The sequence below is a fragment of the Sus scrofa genome, chromosome 8 (genome assembly GCF_054392235.1).
Source record: "Sus scrofa isolate SSC_HxYL_T2T_F1_AM1 chromosome 8, Sscrofa_HxYL_maternal_Yorkshire_Landrace_v2.0, whole genome shotgun sequence".
In the NCBI taxonomy this organism is placed as follows: Eukaryota; Metazoa; Chordata; class Mammalia; order Artiodactyla; family Suidae; genus Sus; species Sus scrofa.
In genome coordinates, this window is record NC_139390.1 from 72684871 (window position 1) to 72691475 (window position 6605).

Here is a 6605-nt window from a genome sequence, read left to right on the forward strand (position 1 = left end):
TCTGATAAAGTAGCTTGCCAGTGGTTTAAAGCCTACCTCAGGAAGGCTTTTCTTTGGTGTTCTCTGGTGAAGTAGCTTGCCAGTGGTTTAATGTGCATGAATCATGAAGCCTCCAGATTCCTCTTAATTGGTACCAACTAATCTTTCATAGTTTGAGGGCACTCTTAGCCACGAGCCTCCCAGAGTCTGTTTCAAATAAAGTGAATTCCTTCCACGTACCTTTGAGCGCTCTCTGTTTTACTTACCGTGTCTCCCTTTGTTCAAACTTTCTGAATGTTGGCTTCCAGAGCTGGGGACAGGGACAGTGGCACACATCTCTCCGAGCGAGATTCCTGCTTTAGATGTAAACTGTAGCCTCTATTTTTAGTTTGCCTCTTTCCTCATGGACACTCAATTCTATGAAAGAGCTGGGGCAATGACCATTTGGGATTCGGTGTTCTCAATACACTATGCCTGAAAAGAACCTCTGCCCTAGGAGTCAGGCTACGTGGAAGAAGGGAGGACCTTCTTGGCTCCACCTTCTGGATCTTAGCCTCTGTAACACATTGCTGAAGTGTGTGTGTGAGAGAAATGCAAGTGGACTGACCCTTCTAAGGAGACACCATAGTAGTCAGATGGGAGCTGTGGTGAGTGAGAGCCCGGTGTTCTTTCTGAACCTGCTAGGATTGGAGTCTCGATCTGAGTAAGAAGGGTATGAGAGGGAGCAGAATGAGCTTTAAATGACAAGGCTCTCACTGATTTTACTCTTGGTAGTACTGTTTTCTGGAATAAAATGGGTCTTTTTTAGCTGTTTGTCTTTAGGACAATTTCTAGATACCTTAAATAGTTGTTTCAAAAAATAATTTTCACTAGAAGTTCTTGTTTCCTGTGGGAGCTGGTCTATGGAATTCAGGTCTGGGAGGTTCATGCGGTTGTTGTAATTTTTCTCTACATTCCTCTCTTTTAATATATGGTATATCCTTGCACGTAGTCCATAAAAGAGCAACCATGGGAATAAAAGGAAATTTTAATACATCTGTGAATTTTAATTGAAGAACGCTGAAGATATAGGAAGAGTATGCAAAGAAGCCTGGTTAAAAGTATAGTCTTGTATGTCTTTTTTCCTCTCCCCTTTGGGTGTTACTGACATGCACGATGATGTGAAGACAATGCCAATTTACTTGGGTTGGGAATGGGTGAATTGGAAGTAACTGTTTAATGTGTGTGTCACTTTTTGCGGGATGAACATACTCTGGTTCCTGCTAAAGATGAGAGTTGTACATCATGTGAATGTATGAATGATATTGAATTACGCAATTTATAATAGATGGTCAGACGCATTTTGTGTTATGTGTATTTTACTTTAATTTTAAAAACACAGATGGCTGCCAAGGTTTGGTCCAGAGGCCGTTTTTAAACATCATTAGTTTGTAATATTTATTTATTTATTTATCTATCTATCTATGTATTTCTATTGAAGTCTATTTGATAAACATTTTTGTGTTAGTTTCAGCAGTAAAGCATAATGATTCAGTATTTTTGTAGATTATATTCCATTATTGGTTATTATAAGATATTGGGTGTAATTCCCAGTGCTGTACAGTAAATCATTGTTGCTTATCTGTTTTATGGTAGTAGTTTGTATTTCTTACCCCACACTCCTCATTTGTCCCTCCCGCTCCCTCATTTGGTAACCGTAATTTTATTGTCTATATATATGAATCTGTTTCTGTTTTTTATATGTATTCATCTGTATCACATTTTAAGTATTATCCTACAGTACTCATCTTTCCTCTCTGACTTATTTCACTGCCCCAAATATTCTCTAAGCCCACCCCTGTTACTGCAAACTGCAGTATTTCATTTTGTCCTTATGACTGAATGATAATTTCTTGTACACATATACCACATCTTCTTAAGACAATTGTCTGTTGATGGGCACTTGAGTTGCTTTCATATTTTGCCTACTGAAAGAGTACTGCTGTGAATATTGGGGTACATGTTTTGAACTAGATTTTTTGAATTTTTTCAGATGTAAACCCAGGAGTGGAGTTGCTGGATTATGTGGTAGTTGTAGGTTTAATTTTCTGAGGAAACGCCATACAGTTTTCCATAGCTGTTTCACCTATTTACAACCCCAGCAACAGTACATGAGGGTTCCCTTTTCTCCAATGATTCTTCAACATTTGCTATTTGAACACTTTTTGATGATAGCCATTCTGACCAGTGTGAAGTGATATCTCATTGTCATTTCGACTTGTATTTCTTTGCTAGAAAGCAGTGCTGGCAATATTTTCATGTTCCTGTGAGACTTCCATGTGTCTTCTTTGGAAAAATGTTTATTCATATCTTCTGCCAATTTGGGGGATTTTCTTTTCATATTTAGTTGTATGAGCTTTTTGTATACTTTGGATATTATCCTTGTCAGTCCCATCATTTGCAAATATTTTCTCACATTCCATAGCTTGTAATTTTGTTTGGTCTATCAGTTTCTTTGCTGTTCAATGTAATTTAAGCTTAATTAAGTCCCATTCACTTAATTTGCCTTTATTTCTTTTTCCTTGGGAGACTAACCAAGGATAATTTTGCTACAATTTATGTCAAAGATTGTTTTGCCTCTGTTCTCTTCTAGGAGTTTTATGGTTTCATGTCTTGCATTTAAACCATTTGAGGTTACTTTCGTATGGGGGTGAGAGTGTTCTAACCTCATTATTTTTCATATGACTGTCCAGTTTTACATCGCCATTGTTTTTTCTGCTTTTTGGGGCCACACCCAGGGCATATGGAGTTTCTCAGGCTAGGGGTTGAATCAGAGCTGTAGCCGCTGGCCTACACCACAGCCACAGCAATGCAGGATCCTCGCCATGTCTGCGACTTACACCACAGCTCACGGCAACACCAGACCCTTAACCTACGAAGGAGGCCAGGGATCAAACACGCAGCCTCATGGTTACTAGTTGAACGCATTTCCGCTGCGCCACAAGGGGAAGTCCTCCATCACCATTTGCTGAAGAGACTGTCTTTTCACTTTTGTATGTTCCTGCCTCCTTTGCTGTGGAAGGACTGTAGGCATATGGCTTTTTTTTTTTAGGCTGCCTATTCTGTTCGAAGATCTATGTGTCTCTTTTTGGGCCAATACCACAATGCTTCCATTATTGTAGCCTTGTGGTCTTGCCTAAAGTCTGGCAAGGTTATACCACCAACTTTGTTCATTTTTCTCCTGATTGCCTTTGCCATTTAGAGTTCTTTGTGGTTCCACATAAATTTTAGTATTGTTTATGCTAGTTCTGTGAAGAATGTCCTAGGTGTTTTAATAGGGAATGTGTTAAATATGTAGGTGCTTTGGGTACTATGTTTGTTTTAACAACATTAATTCTTCCAATCCAAGAACAAGGAATGTCTTTCCATTCTTTGAATCATCTCCAGTTTCCTTCATTCGTGTTTTTTTTTTTTTTTTTTTTTATAGTTTTCAGTGTATACGTCTGTCTACCTTTTTGGTTCAGTTGATTCTTAGGAATTTTAATTTTTTTCGATGTGATTTTAAGCAGATTGTTTCTTTTTTTAAACTTCTGATAGTTTGTTATTAGTGTACATAAATGCAACAGATTTCTGTATATTAATCTTGTATTCTGCCCCTTTGCTGATTCATTTAGTAGTTCAAATCATTTTTGTGTGGAGACTTTAGGGTTCGTTGCAGAGAGTATCATGTCAACGGCAAAGAGTGAGACTGTTGTCTCTTCTCTCCCAATTTGGATAATTTTATTTCTTTTTCTTCTCTGATTCCTGCAGCTAAGACTGAGTATTCTATGATAGATAGATGCAGTAAGAGTGGACCTCCTGACTGTTTCTGAATGTGGCAGGAAGGCTCCTGGCTTTTCACTGTTGAATAATCTTATTATTTGTGAGTTTGTCATATATGGCCCTTATTATATTGAGATATATTTCCTCTATAGCAACTTTGATGAGAGTTTTTCTTCATGAATGGATGCTTAATCACGTGCTGCTTTGTGTCTATTGACACAATCCTGTGATTTTTGCTTTTTTTTTTCTTTTTGAGCCTTTTTGGGGGTCACGCCTGTGGCATATGGAAGTTTCCAGGCTCGAAGTCATATTGGAGCTGCAGCTGCTGGCCTATGCCACAGCCACAGCAACATGAGATCCCAGCTGGGTCTGTGGCCTATATCACAGGTCACAGCAGTGCTGGATCCTTAACTCACTGAGCAAGGCTAGGGATTGAACTTGCATCCTCATGGATACTAGTCAGGTTTGTTACTGCTGAGCCACAATGGGAATCCCTCATTTTTTTCTTAATATGCGTATCACACTGATTTGCCTATGTGGAATCAAACTTGTGACCCTGGAATAATTCCAACATGAACTGGTGAGTGATCTTATATTTATGTATTCTTGGATTCAGTTTGCTAATATTTTGTTGAGGATTTTTGTATATATATTTATCAAAGATATTGGTCTGTATTTTTTTTTTTTTTGCATTGACATTGACTAGTTTTGTTATCAGGGTAACGATGGGTTCATAGAGTAAATTTGGATGCATTCACTCTTTTTTACTTTTTTGGAATAGGTTGAGAATGATAGGTATAAGTGATTCTTTAATGTTTGGTAGAAATGCCTCTGAAGTCATCCGGTCCTGGAATTTTGTTTGCAGGACGTTTTATTTTATTTTTTTAAATGACGGGTTCTTTTGTACTTCTAGGAATTGGTCTGTTCAAATTGTCTGTTTCTTCTTCAATTAGTCTCAGCAAATTGTATATTTCTAGAAGTTTGTCCATTTCTTCTGCATTGTCCAATGCGTGGGCCTATAACTATTTATAATATATACTTCTGATTTTTTGTATCTCTGTAGTATTAGTTGTCATACTTTTGCTTTCATGATGTTCTGTTTATGTCTCCTCTCTTATTCATGGTGAGCCTGGATAAAAGTATGTCAATTTTGTTAATTTAAAAAGAAAAACTAGCTCTTCGTTCTATTGATCTTTTCTAATGTTTTTTTTTTAAACTTCTAATTTATTTTTGCTCTGAACTTTATCAATGCCCTCCTTCTGCTGTCTTTGTTTTCTGCTGTCTGCTGTCTTTGGAGTTGTTTTTTCTTCTATTTGTACTTTTTTGGGTGCTCAGGTTGTTTACTTGAGATTTTTCTTGTTTCTCAGGAAGGTGTGTCTCACTCACTATGACCTTCCCTCTTAGAACAGCTTTAACTGCATCCTAAAGATTTTAGAAAGCTGTGTTTTCATTAGTCTCATGGTATTTTCTCATTTCCTCTTGATTCCATCATTGACCCATTGATTTTTAATGGCATGTTGTTAAGTCTCAACATGTTTGTTGTCTTCTTTCTACAGATGATTTCTAGTTTCATAGCATAGTTGTTTGAAAGATGTTTGACACAACTTCTCTCCTCTTAAATTTGTTGAGACTTGTTTTGTGACCTCCTTTGTGGTCTATCCTAGAGTCTTCCATGAATTCTTAGCAAAAAGTATTTTCTGTTTTTTGGAGGTGGTATCCTGTAGATATCAATTAAGTCCTACTGGTCTACTGTATCCATAAGGATATCTGTTGCCTTATGGATTTTCTGTCTGGATATCAGTGTGGTGTTAAAATCTCCCACAATTATTGCATAATTGTCCATTCTCTTTTTCTCTGTTAGTATTTGCTTTATATATCCAGGTTCTCCTCTACTGGGTGTGTATATATGAAGGAGTATCATATCCTCTTCTTGCATTGATCCCTTTATCATTATATAAAGGCCTTTTTTTTTTTTTGTCTTTTGCCATGGACTTAATTTTAAATCCATTTTGTCTGATATGAGTGTGGCTACCCTCCTCTGATGTTGTTTCCATTTGCCAAAAAAATATCTTTTTCCATCTCCTCCTTTTGAGTCTGTGTGTTTCTTTCCCCTTTAATTGAGCCTCTTGTAGGCATCATATTGCAGATTTTTGTATGTTTTAAAAATCCATTTAGTTACACTATATCTTTGATTGGAGCCTTTAGTCCATTAACATTTAGAGTAATAATTCAAAGGTATGTGCTTATGGCCATTTTAATCATTGTTTTCCAATTTTCTAAAAGAAATTCTTCTCCGTTCATTTCTTCTTTTTGTTTTTCCACTTTGTGGCCTGGTGATTTTCTCTTGTGACATCGCTAAGTGCATTCATTTTTTTTATTTTTGCGAATCTCTATATGCTTTTTATTTGTGGTTACCATGAGATTTGTTTATGATGCCCTGTAAATATGTCTACTTGCTTTGGCAGAGCCCTTGTTCAGCTGGTAGATGAACTGTGGTATGCTGGTTGTGGTGGCTTTGAAAGAGCGCCTACTAAGCACTGGTAGTGGCAGCATCCTCCCCACCAGAACCACACTGCAAGCCCAAGCTTTCTCTGCATAGCTATACTGAGTCTTCTCGCAGGGCCAGGCTGGCCCAGATGCTGTGCCATGCAGGGTTGTGGAAGGAACAGGGCTGGGATGTTTTCCCCACTCAGATTTGGGAGTATTGTGAGGAAGCAATGGCCAGGGTAGAGCTTCTCCTTACTCTTTTTTTCTTTGGGGGGGTGGGGCGGCAAGTCAGCACATATGCACTCTTTGGGAGTAGAGTTTCACTTTCTCCATCTCTA